Genomic DNA, 15082 nt, shown 5'->3' on the forward strand with positions numbered 1-15082 from the left:
TGATAGATTTACTTGTCTGCTTTGTAGATTATGGTAGATTTGCTTGTCTGCTTTGTAGATTATGGTAGATTTGCTTGTCTGCTTTGAAGAGTATGGTAGATTTGCTTGTCTGCTTTGTAGAGTATGGTAGATTTACTTGTCTGCTTTGTAGATTATGGTAGATTTACTTGTCTGCTTTGTAGAATATGGTAGATTTGCTTGTCTGCTTTGTAGATTATGGTAGATTTGCTTGTCTGCTTTGTAGATTATGGTAGATTTACTTGTCTGGTTTGTAGATTATGGTAGATTTGCTTGTCTGCTTTGTAGATATAGTAGATTTGCATATATGTATTGTGTAGCATTGCAAATTTACTTGTCTAGTACATTGTAGATTATGGTAGATTTACTTATCTTCACTGTAGATTGTGATATATGTATCTGTCTGCATTGTACACTGGAGTAAAGCTGATGACCGTAACTGCATTCACGGTCATCCCAAGATGTCGGAAGAAAATTAGGTCAGTTTCTGTATTGTCTGTTAAAGTGTTTCCATATCATTTTCTTTACAAATCATACATTGAAACGATGTAAATTTATAAAAGAATCACTCGGAAATCACTAATTACTTCCGAGAAATGTGCATGAAACGGGAAATTCGATTTGAAAAAATCGCTCAGATGACCGTAAATCACAATCGAGATGACCGTAACAGAATCAGCGATTCATAACAAGGGTGACCGTAATTGCTTTTAAGATGACCGTAATTTGTAAATGATGACCGTAACTTTTAAAGGATGACCCTCAATTCTAAGAAATATCCGTGTTTATATAACTACCTTTTTGTATCAAATGATTAATCGTGTTGGTATAAATATATTAATATGAGAGTATTATCCTATATGTAGAAGAAAATAAGACGTGCTTCAAATGCAAAGATTACCATATGTATCTTTTTTACAGTAGAGGGTTTAATTCTTTTTTAAATGAATTTGCAAAAAGACATGCAAATGAACAGGTAGGGAAAACATGCTGCAAAAGCGCGCTAAAATGACACTTTACAAGTATAATGAAAAAATGCGGTGCACAGCCTCCATGCAACTGCTCGACAAAAGATTTTTTTTATTTCTGGGATTCCTTTTAAAGACATATAATAAATACACATTTTTAAAAATACCAATGCATGTACATCAATTGATATTATATCGTCTTCCATTTTGTCGTGCAAATAAAATAACAGAAATATTTTGAAAATATCATACGACTAAACTAGTGAAGGTGAGCTTCAGCAAAGTAGATCCTTAAAATAGTCTTGTACGAATAGCGTATCACAAGGGGGAACGTTGTTGGTTATTTGTATATATACAGAAATGTTATTCATATAGTCAGGATTCTACTTCTTCAAAATTATCTCCCTATTACGCCAGTTCATGCTCACAATCGTAGAAATGGAAGCCACTGAAGGGATGACTCTCTGCCAATTTTGCTCTTGAAAACTGATAAATTTATCCACATAGGACCATTACGATCGATCGTTATATGTCAGTTATATTTTAAAAGACAAATGTATCTACTAGCTAATGAGCATCAGTTAATGATCTTGTCTGCATTGATTAAACTTAAAAAATATTGTCTGTTTGGATGTCAGGTGGAATTTTCGAAAATTCTTAAGCATTTAAAAAAAATCTTATTAAATATTTCGTGGAAGGGCAGACTAAACATTTTCAGTGGTTGAAGATTATAAACCCTAGTTATCACACACAAGAAAATCATATTTTTTCGAAGATATGCATTTTCATCATCCAAATTAAAGACTGTCGTCAAGTACTTTTAGAAAAAAATAGCAATTCGAACACACCTACTCTGTTTTTGTGATTCATTAGATAGGTATTTCACTTGACCCATATATTTCATCTTTTCGTACTGTCATTTTTTTACGTTATAAAGTCAACTTGTGGCTTTGATATATAAAAATGATAGAATCTGAAGCGAGATGCTATATCAAATACTCTTGCTTTGTACGTTTTAAAGACAAAATATACACCCAAACATGCCCTAACATAAAAAGGTGCACTCGATTTTCTCTTTTCGATACAATCGTTACCTATTTTGGGGAATTTTTTCTTGATTCACATAATGGAAGGGCAGACACGAATATTTCTGAACTAAAAGATTGATATGTTCTCCGTCCGTGGTTAAAAAAAAATCGGAGATTATGCATTTTCTACATCCAACTTATAGATACCCATGTCGTCGACTAGATATCTTATTGTTTTGCATTATTATGTAATAAATACATTAAAAAATTATGCAAATGGTGTTTTTAAAGTAAAACTCTTCGTAATTGAGAAGAAAATTGTCGTTTTATTTGTTTCTATTAACTTTTTAAAATTTTGTTACTATATCAAACATTACAGTAAACATTTGTCGCTTTCTCGATAAACAAAGAGCTTCGATTCTTTTGTTCTATTTCAAAAGTGTTTACGCCTGCATATATCAAGACAAATTAAGATTTTAATCTGCCCTCTGGAACCATACACAGACTCGATTACCAAATATTCGTATGTATTATTAATGTTTTTAATGCTCCATTTATTGGCATTATGTTTTTCTGGTCTGTGCGTACGTTATCTGTTCGTCTGTTTGTTTGTCCGTTTGTCCAGCTTCAAGTTAAATAAGATTGAAACTTAGTACACATTTTCCCTATGGTATGCATGATCTTTTTAATTCTAATTCCAAATTACAGTTTTATCCCATTTTTACAGTCCAATAAACATAGAAAATGATAGTGTAGATGAGGCATCCGTGTACTAGGGACACATTCATGTTTCTTCAAATTTTCGTCGTATCGCTGTCAATTTGTGTTAAAATTTTAACGTCGTTATCAATAAATATTTCATTATTTACGAGAAATATGGAATTTACTATCATTGTCATAAATCCAAAATACGGCCAATTATATTATAGTTTAAAAAAAATTTATGAAACAGAATTATTTATATCCGCTAACCGAGCCCCTATTGATATCGACAAACTCAACAAAAAAGCTTTGAATACAATACGGATATTTCTTAGAATTGATGGTCATCCTATAAAAGTTACGGTCGTCCTATATAAATTACAGTCAGTCTTTACAAATTACGGTCATCCTTTACAAGTTACGGTCATCTTTTTACCAATCACGGTCATGCTTGTTTTATGTTACAGTCATCTTGAAAATATTCTGATTATGATTTACGGTCATCTGAACGATTTTTTCAAATCGAATTTCCCGTTTCATGCACATTTCTCGGAAGTAATTAGTGATTTCCGAGTGATTCTTTTATAAATTTACATCGTTTCAATGTATGATTTGTAAAGAAAATGATATAGAAACACTTTAACAGACAATACAGAAACTGACCTAATTTTTCATCCGACATCTTGGGATGACCGTGAATGCAGTTACGGTCATCAGCTTTACCCCAGTGATTGTAGACAACAGCATATTTCTGGCCTTATCTGCATTGTAGATTTATGGCATATTTACTTATCTACTACATTGTTGATTATTGCAGATGTTCGTGTTCACATAGTAAATATTTACAGTCTACACTGAAGATTCGAACTTATCTACATTATAGATCCAAACATGCTTTTGTCTACACTATAGGTTCTTGTTGATTGACTTGTCTATCCTATAGACTCGGAAAGATTTACTTGTATTAACTGTTGCTTCGCAGAAGTCAAAATAAGAAAGAAAATATACAATATGAATGATAAAAAAACACGAAAAGATAAACAACAGTACAAAACACTAACCAGAGAAGTCAAAGATTGAGAAACATCTAGCCAACCCAAAAATGGGGTCAAGTAGGGTGCTCTAGAAGTACTTATTAAAAGACATTGAGGGGGGAATACAGTCTTCATCACTAGGCAGTTGTCTGTTCAGTATGTCCAGCTCAAAATTGTTCTGAGTCTATAATGTCGATATAATAGTTGAATTTGATTGAATTAAACAGAAACTATTAAATATTCTGTATCAACACTCAGTTCACCAAGAAATAAGACATAGAATAACCATAAACGAGGTTCCCGACTTGAGACAGGTGCAATGTTGTTTTTTTTATAGATTTCAACCCCCTTTTTTTAATCTTCATCAGAGGATTAACAAAAGTTACACCATAGAACATACATAAAACCAAAATATTACAGGAAAAGAAACTCTTGACAAAAAACGGTATAATGAAAAGAAAAAATAACACAATTGACTTACAAATAATAAACAACACTACCGTAATGAAGAATGATTGTTCGAAGCCAATGAAAACAAGCACAAATTCTTAGCCTACTGATCTAAAAACATGTCACACTCTAATATCGGTCGTTGAACTTCAAAGATGACTTCATTCAGCAATGTCATATACAGTGCATAATGACGAGATCTTTTGAAATGAAACCCAAGACAAAATATGGAATTTAAAGTCAGGCAAAAATAAATATTTTAGAATTGCTTCGAAGATTGATATTATCCGAAAAAAATATGAGATACGCTGATTGAACAAGAGCAGAACAATTATCAGTTTCATCAATAAGATTATTTTCTCCCAAAAGAAATTTAGAGTAAATTCATAATGACAGTACAAAATTGTTCCTATAAGGAATTTCGAAAAATGTACGTGAGTTAGACAGTTTCCGTGTTTGTTGAAGACTCATTGTTTGCCTTGGGCTGTTTCCCCTTTCAATTCTTAATTTTATTCTCATTTTCATTCGTATTATAGTAGCTGTAATTATAAAATCTAGCCCAATTTGTAACATACATTTTTCTTTTTAAAACAACACTGGACTGAAGGACTCCAAATGACTTTTATATATACATCTTCGGATTTCAAATGTTTGGCTTTGAACGTTCCTGATGAAGGTAAATTCAGAAAAGCGCTTCGGACGTATGAAAAAGTAAAATCACAAAAATAAATTCAAAAAGGAAAGTCTCCAATCCAATGAAATTATAAAACGTGTTGTTTTCATTTTTTTTTTACATCACTGGGTCGATATCTCTGCTGATGGACTATCAGTTCCCGAGGGTATCTTCAGCTCAGTATAGTCAGTACTTCGGTACTGACATGATTTAACAAACTTTTCTAAAATTATCCGTTTATAAATTTTGAAATTATTAAGAACTAAGGTTTCAACTCCCTCAGACAAAGTTGACTTTAGATGAATTTGGCTATTTATTTTAGGTATTTTATGTCATATAGCTCTTCAACGGCTTCGGTACTTATACATCTTCGGATTTCAAATGTTTGGCTTTGAGCATTCCTGATGAAGGTAAATCCAGAAAAAGCGCTTCGGACGCATGAAATTATTTAACGTGTTAGTTTCCTTTTTTTTATATAACTACTGGTTTAAATTTCACTGCATCATCTGCGCATTTTGACAATTATTTCTCTTCGATGATGCCCAGATCCAATGAAATATTTGACAATGCAAAACCCAATACAAATGTTCACAAGTTGATATCATCATTGATATCATCAACAAAGACTAAAACAATAGAATTACCTGGACAAGGAATAAGAGGTATATTATGCTGGTACTTAAGTATTGGGCTACTGGTATATTAATAAAATTGGGAATGGAAACGGGTAGTTTGACAAAGAGACAACAAACCGACAAAGAGCAGAAAGTAAGAGGAACTAACAGTTCACGTACAGATGTATCGACCCAGTGGTATAAGTAACATTAAACAGTGGCAATTTTACTGCACCTGACTCGCATTTCGATCGACAGTTTTTGCTCTAGACCAATATAAATTAACTAGTACATCAACAATTCAAAGGTATATGACACGGTGTAGGTAACCATGAGATATATATAAATTATTACATAACATAATGTTCTATTCCAATGAACATTACGGTGTTACACGAACGATGGAATTTTAAAGCAGTATATGTTGCTGTATATGTAAACGAAAGTAGGGTGTCTTGAGTTTGTTTGTGCTTTTAACTCAGAGATAATTAGCATGTTCTTATGCAATGATATTGTTTTATTTACTATGTGTGTGAACTATAACTGTATTTTATTTTGTTTACTTAAGTTGTATTTTTCATTTTTTTTCTCTCAACATAACACTTTCATTCACGTACATGACTGAACCATCTTTATCATGTTTATTGACTCACTTAAATCGTATATTTTTGTTGTGTTGGTTTTGTAAAAGGTAAACTGTATGATCAAGCATGGATAAAATCCAGTTTCAGAAGTTATATAAGATAGCCAAACTGCTCATAGACATCATTCACACGCGTAAGGGCATACTAACAGTTTAATTAAATGATCAATGAAGATTTCATCGCAAAGGAAATGTCAACATTATCAAGGCGAGTAAAAATGCCTAACATAGTTAATCACACATATTTTTTTCATCTGATTGATTGATTGTTGGTGTTTAACACTATTTTCAGCATTTTTGGTAATACCATGGCGATCAGGTAATACCATGGCGATAAGGTAATACCATGGCAATCAGGTAATACCATGGCAATCAGGTAATACCATGGCAATCAGGTAATACTATGGCATTAAGGTAATACCATGGCGATCAGGTAATACCATGGCAATCAGGTAATACCATGGCAATCAGGTAATACCATGACAATCAGGTTTTATTGGTGGAAGTGGTCAGAGTGAACCACCGACCATTAAAAGGAAAACTAACAATGCCAGTCATGTACGATCGGAGTCGAACGGAGCTGCGACGTGTGGTAACCATTTAGAACACTAGTTTAATCATTAGAGAAGTCAAACCGTGCCCAGGCCCTCATTGTGGCAAATTTATTTGACTTTTGGTACATTGTTTTAAAAATTCGACTGCTCCTCTTTTTCGGTGGACATACCCCTTCCCACTTTTCGCGTGTTTCTGTATACTATGATCATTCATATACTATACATAAAGTGTATTTGCTATTTACTATCAATTTCAAGTTTACTATACACGGCGGTCTCTAATATATTATATAGAAAGTCTCTATATAATATTATCAGTGACCGCCGTTGATAAACTGGTCCGCCATTCCATCTATAGCTTCATACCAGGGGTCCAGTTTACGCCGTGGATAGTCCAAATAATTATAATTCTTGAAAGATCTTGAAATGTTGTTTTATCATTTTCCTGCGATGCCTTCCTACGCGACACAGAAAAATTTATAAAATACCTCTCCCTGAAATTCTCTAGTCATAAAATCTTTTACAAAAATTCATCCGACTTCGAAAAAAAAAAATGATTATCAATAGACGTCGTCATACGATGCACATACCAGTCTGTCTATGAATTGGTATTGTATGAAGCATCCATGTGTTCCGCGATGACTTCCTGTTCATCTTGTGCCTCATGATAAGTGACTTGAATTCGCCTTTTGAGACGTCATTGACAATTGGGAAGGAAAAACGGTAACAACACATCGGACATATTCAGGGTAATATATGACACAGCAATTCTATTGAAGACTACCTAATCATAGTGGTGTCCTGACAACTTGCGAAGATTTTTTTCAACCGTATCAGTGTCTCCCTTGTAAGTAGTTTATGAGGCAAAGGGAATCACATCAAATACTTCATATGCAGTTGCTTCTTGAATGTTGCTACAGAGAAATGAAAAGTTTCTTATGCTAGAATTTAAGTTATTTCCTTTGTCAAAAGGTTCAGTTTTCAACCGATCCTACGTTTCCAATTCTCTGCACTTCCTATCCGTATCTGTGATATCCTTGGTTAGTTGATACGATCCATATTACTCAACAAATTTTAGACTCTTCAGTGAGCAGTGGACGTCATCTTTACAGCGAAATTACTAATAAGGAATTAAAGCACAAGGCTAGTATGGACAGTTTACCTGTATAAAGTCTGTCTCATATGAATAAATTCGGCGAAAAGAAGAGCACAGTTTGGTCCCATATGAATACCGACTGTCTGTTAAAATTTAATAAAAAAAATGTGTTTATTAAAACGATTGAGCATTTTGTTTATTTAAGTTTACTCTTTTTGTTTATGTAAGTTAAAACTATTTCTTTTCCACATAATTCTCTAAAATAATCATATGTGTATTTTTCTGCTCGTTCAAGATTTGTAACATATACCTTTTTTAAGATGGTTGTATATTGATGATACGATATTTCTTGGTATTTTACATAAGAGGACGCTTGTTTGCGAAATTGTTTGGCCTTTTAAGTTGTTTTTTTTTATCACTTGTTAGGTGAATGTATGTGATTGGTGTTATCTCAATTACAAGGTATCTTATTTGACTCAAACATGTTGGTCCAACTGTCCTTTCGAATTAAAGTATACAATATTTAATTTTATTTAGATAGTCAATATTAAAATCATATTGTAAAACATGCTTGCAGTGTCTGGCTTTTGATCTGTATGATTTATTGATTATTTGTAATTGGCTTTGACCTAGCTTTCAGAACTGCGAGTACTCTTATACCAGTGAGGTGGGGGGGGGGGGGTAAGTTTGTTTTTATGTTGTGCCTATCCCCCTTTGTCCCATGCTGAAAATGTAGGAGAGGGTTGAGCGCTCATAAACATGTTCAACACCGTAACAAACAGACCTGTCTCAAGTCCGGAGCCTGTAATTCAGTCGTTGTCGACTTGTCGGTTCATGTGTGTCATGATTAACTTTTCAGAACCTAAATTTTAATAAAGAAGGTCGTTAGTCTTTTCGTTTTAATTATTTCAAATGTTTCATTTCAAAACCTTTTATAGCTGAGGGGTATTCTTATTTTAGAAGGCTGTACAGTGACCAATTAACGCTTGTACATTCACGTCATTGAACTCTGGTGGATAGTTGTCTAATTGGGAATCATTCCACATCTATTTTTTTTTGGATATTCGCGATGCCAGTTTATCTTCCTCATAACCGAGGTATAAAAGAGTTCATTATTGGATGGTGTGTGGTTCTATCAAGAATATTTTTTACGAAACCAGTTTTGGGAACGTATACCTTTCTTGACAATGATGATACTATATTTCTTGATTATTTTCATACTATTGACATGTGACTGAGGATGCATGTTATTGTAATTATTTAACCTTCTTAATTTTAATTTTTGGATTTCTATCTCTATACTAAGGTATTAGAGTATTAAAGTGATGTGATCTCGTTTGTAGGTTATCTGGTTGGCAGAAAACATGCTGATTTAATTGTCATTACAAATTAAAATATTCTGTATTTAATTTGCATTTTTTTAGATAGTCATGAGTGAAAAATTATTGTAAAACATGCATACAGTGTACCTGGTTGTAGTATTTCCAAGGTAAGACAAACCTAGGTGAGAGATGTCAAATAATAGGTGTATGTTGCGTCAAGGTAAATCTGAACCCAAAAAATAGAAATACAGTTTTATGAAAACAAAACAGATTTATTTTTCAATTTTTATTTACAGTTTATTTAAAATCAGGCTGTGGACTTGAAGTTGTTTTCAAGAGTAGAATACATGAAAAAACATTTTCATAATTATCTTTTTGGTCAAAATGATAAAATCTTGAATAGAGTAACATATTTATAAACACTATATAATCTGATATTGATATCATGGACATTGCCTTCGAATGAAAAAGTAATTGATTGATTAATTGATCTTCTTTCTATTTGATAATTCAGCATGCATATTCAAAGAGAGAACATGATAAACAAAATTACCTCATAGGTACAAGGATTAAAATTCTGTAAACCAGACGCGTGTTTCGTCTACAAAAGAATCATCAGTGACGCTCGAATAAAATAAGTCTAAAAGGCCAAATAAAATAAAGTAAAATAGAAAAACCACGACCAAAATATAATTAATACATACACATACAACAGTTGACAAACACTTTACTTGTCAACAAACGTTAGATCAGCACGAACCGTTGTAATATTAGAATAAAATTGAATGAAAGCTAGGTGCCCATAGTACAGTTGTATATATCAAAGTAGGAATTGAATGATTTCTGTGTGAACGTAGTACAGTAAAAAAATATTAGAGTATCGTACAGTAGCAGATATTAGAGGAAAAATTGAATGATGACTGCATGCACATGGTGCAGTAGCAGTTATAAGGGGATAAATTGAATGGTGACTGCGTGTTCATGGTACAGTAGCAAATATTAAAGGATAAATTGAATGATTGCTGCGTGAACATAGTACAGTTGCAGATATTAGGGGATAAATTAAATGATAACTGCGTCAACATTGTGCAGTAGCAGATATATGAGGATAAATTGAATGATGACTGCGTGTACATGGTACAGGGGCTGATGTTAGAGGATAAACTGTATGATGACTGCGCGAACATGGTACAGTGGCAGATATAAGAGGATAAATGGAATGATGACTGCGTGTACATAGTACAGTAGCTGATATTAGAGGATGCATTGAATGATGACTGCGAGAAGATGGTACAGTAGCTGATATTAGAGAATAAATTGAATGATGACTGCGTGAACATGATACAGTAGCAGATATTAGGGGATAAATTGAATGATGACTGAGAGAACATGGTACAGTAGCAGATATTAGAGCATACATTGAATGGTGACTGTGTGAACATGGTACAGTAGCATATATAAGAAGATAAATTAAATGATGACTGCGTGAACATAGACCAGTAGCTAATATAAGAGGATTAATTGCATGATGACTACGTGAAGATGGAACAGTAGCTAATATTAGAGCAGAAATTGAATGATGACTACGTGTACATGGTAAAGTAGCTGATATAAGAGGATTAATTAAATGATGACAGCGTGAAGATGGTACATGAGCAGATATTATAGGATACATTGAATGATGTCTGCGTGAACATAGTACAATAGCAGATATTAGGGTATAAATTGAATGATTACTGCGTAAACATTGTACTGTTGCAGATATAAGAGGATAAATTAAAAGATAACTGCGTGTACATGGTACAGGGGCTGATGTTAGGGGATAAACTGTATGATGACTGCGCGAACATGGTACAGTGGCAGATATAAGAGGATAAATGGAATGATGACTGCGTGTACATAGTACAGTAGCTGATATTAGAGGATGCATTGAATGATGACTGCGAGAAGATGGTACAGTAGCTGATATTAGAGAATAAATTGAATGATGACTGCGTGAACATGGTACAGTAGCTGATATAAGAGGATAAATTGAACGATGACTGCATGAACATGGTACAGTAGCAAATATAAGAGGATCAATTGGACGATGACTGCGTGAACATGGTACAGTAGCAGATATAAGATGATAAATTGAATGACTGCGCAAATATGGTACAGTAGCCGATATTGCAGTATACATAGATTGATGACTGCGTGAACATGGTACAGTAGCCGATATTACAGTATACATTGAATGGTGACTAAGTGTACATGGTACAGTAGCAGATATTAGAGGTTGAATTGAATGATGACTGCGTGAACAAGGTACAGTAGTAGATATTAAAGGATAAATTGAATCATGACTACGTGATCATAGTTCAAAAGCAGATATAAGAGGACAAATTAAATGATGGTTGGCTGTGTGAACATAGTTCAGTTGCACATATTACAATGCAAATTGGTTATGGCTGTGTGGACATGTTACAGTAGCAGATATATGAGTACAAATTAAATAATAGTGGCGGTAACATATAAAAAGATTGAGTAACTAATGTGTGAAGATAGAATCGTAGTAGATTTTATAATATATATTGAATGATTGTTGTCTTAACATGGTGTAGCTGCTGATATAAGAGTATAATTTGAATTATTGTCATGTGAGCATTAGTCTTGTATTATTTTAATTTTAGTTTCTTGTGTACAATTTGGAAATAAGTATAAAATGTATGATGACTGCGCGAACATGGTACAGTGGCAGATATAAGAGGATAAATGGAATGATGACTGCGTGAACATAGTACAGTAGCTGATATTAGAGGATGCATTGAATGATGACTGCGAGAAGATGGTACAGTAGCTGATATTAGAGAATAAATTGAATGATGACTGAGTGAACATGGTACAGTAGCAGATATTAGGGGAGAAATTGAATAATGACTGAGAGAACATGGTACAGTAGCTGATATAAGAGGATACATTGAATGGTGACTGTGTGAACATGATACAGTAGCAGATATTAGAGGATTCATTGAATGATGACTGTGTTAACATGGTACAGTAGCAGATATAAGAGGATAAATTGAATGATGACTGCGTGAACACGGTACAGTAACTGATATTAGAGGATGAATTGAACGATGACTGCATGAACATGGTACAGTAGCAAATATAAGAGGATCAGTTGGACGATGACTGCGTGAACATGGTACAGTGGCAGATATAAGATGATAAATTGAATGATGACTGTGCAAACATGGTACAGTAGCCGATATCACAGTATACATTGAATGATGACTGCGCAAACATGGTACAGTAGCAGATATTACTGTATACATTGAATGATGACTGCGCAAACATGGTACAGTAGCAGATATTACAGTATACATTGAATGATGACTGCGTGAACATGGTACAGTAGCTGATATTAGAGGATAAATTGAACATTAACTGCGTGAACATGGTGCAGTAGCAGATATAAGAGAATAAATTAAATGATGACTGCGTGAACATAGTATGAAATTCAAAACAGTGTGGCTGTGGCCATTGATTGACACATTAAATTCATCCATTGACTGGGACAATTTACGTGAACGTTTGTCTGTAACGACCACTGTTCACGACGTACCTACGATAGACATTTAAACTGTGGGGTCACCAAAGGTTTCTTAACGCCTTTAATTATAAAGTAATTCGAAAAAATAATCAGGAATAACCTTTATGTTTTGATTTATATAATTGGTATAAATCAAAACATCGTGTTATTTCTGATTATTTTTTTCGAATTACTTTATTAAGGTGTTGAGAACCTTTGGTGACCCCATAGTTTAAGTGTCTTTAAAAAGTACATAGTGATTAGTGGTCGTTACATACAAACGTTCACATAAATTGTCCCAGTCAATGGATGAATTTAATGTGTCAATCAATGGCCACAGCCACACTGTTTTGAATTTCATTCTAGTACAGTAGCAGATATAAGAGGATAAATTGAATGATGACTTCATGAACATAGTTCAGTAGTAGATATTAGAGAATAAATTGAATGATGACTGCGTGAAAAAGGTACAGTAGTAGATATATAAGGATAAATTTAATCCTGACTGCGTGAACATAGTTCAGAAGCAGATATAAGAGGACAAATTAAATGATGGTTGGCTGTGTGAACATAGTTCAGTTGCACATATTACAATGCAAATTGATTATGGCTGTGTGGACATGTTACAGTAGCAGATATATGAGTACAAATTAAATAATGGTGGCGGTAACATATAAAAAGATTGAGTAACTAATGTGTGAAGATAGAATCGTAGTAGATTTTATAGTATATATTAAATGATTACTGTCTTAACATGGTGCAGCTGCAGATATTAGAGTATAATTTGAATTATTGTCATGTGAAAATAGTACTATAGCAGATATTACAGTATGAATTGGAAGATAGCTTTGTGAACATATAGTAAAGCAGCTGATACTTAAGTATTAATTAAGTGATTGATGGGTGAACATAGTACATTAATTAATACATTTTAGGGTACAACTTGAATGATTGCTGTCTTAATATGGTACAGCTGTAGCTATTAGAGTTTAAGAAGGTACAATTGATGTATGAAAAAATTAAGCGCTTTTAGCTTAAACAACTGTTGTTCTGTATAATAGAGTATTATGAATTATAGTTTGCCTGATTTTCCCCTGAACAAGTGTGAGGTTATCTACACGAAAATTCCTTGTTTTCTTCTGTGTTCTTTTTCTGCAGAGAAAATTTTTAATTAAAAAGAACGAGTGTACAGCCGTAATTCCTCAGTAATTAACAAGTGTGACCTTGTGTAAAAGCCGGTCAGATGCAGTAGTATATATACATGAAGCACTATGATCACGGCCGACACTCGGCTAACCGAGAGATTGGTCGGTTAATCTATATTGAGTATGTGGCTATATCGGCGGTGGGTCTGTTAATCGGGTTGGCTAAAGTCTGTTAATCAGGTGTTATCGAGGAAATCATTGGAAATTCTGCATGTTTCATTGTATAACTTTTTAAATATATGTTTATCATAAAAATTATTCATGTCTAACAAAACAATTCAATGTACTGAATCCAGTGGTGTAATTATTATTTTTCTAGCTTCGATGTACGATCTATAAAATGAAAAGGCGTGTTACTCATCAATAAATTTATACACATTTTACACACACAAAATGTACACAAAAAGACACGTTGGTTGAATTTACTTGCATGCGATATTTTGAACATCGAACAAAGACAGGCATTATGTATGTCAACCAAATTGATATCATTGTGTGAAAAATCTACACAAAAATCTGTATTTTGGTGACATAAATCAATCTTTATTTAAAACCTGGTCTGTTAATGGGTCGGATGTATAAAACCCGGTCTGTTAATTGGTCTGTTAAGAGTTATGAATGGCAATAAAAGTATAATTTTATTGCTGTATGGGGTGTTATCGGATCAAATGGGTAGGTTCAAGACGAGTGGCTAAAATATACGGAAACAACACATGAGCAATGAAACATAATATATACGGAAACACTGACATGAACAATGAATTTAGGCCATTAATATTGAAAACTGATATAAAAAAGTGTAATATTAAAGTATTATTATACATCATGTTAAAATGCCATATTTTGATTGCCTAATACGAAGGTGTTAATTTACTCTATCACATGGCTGAGCGGGTGACAATTTTTTGGAATGTCACCCTCTCGGCTAGACCAATCAAAAATCGGCAGTTTAAACGACAATGAATTGAATCTACATCAAGTTATTTTATAGACAATGCTTAAAGTTCTAATTTACTATACAACGAAGCGTGGAACGACTCAAACTTATTTCTTTTACAATTGTTGGAAAAACGTATTTCACTTGTTAATATTTTTATTTTAAAACCTATAAATCATTGTGTGTTATGCTTATTGTTGATATCAAACGCATTCGTTCACCATCGATGGGTTTCAACTGGTGATGTACATTTCATCATGTTCA

The sequence above is a fragment of the Mytilus galloprovincialis genome, chromosome 7 (genome assembly GCF_965363235.1).
Source record: "Mytilus galloprovincialis chromosome 7, xbMytGall1.hap1.1, whole genome shotgun sequence".
NCBI classification, from domain to species: domain Eukaryota; kingdom Metazoa; phylum Mollusca; class Bivalvia; order Mytilida; family Mytilidae; genus Mytilus; species Mytilus galloprovincialis.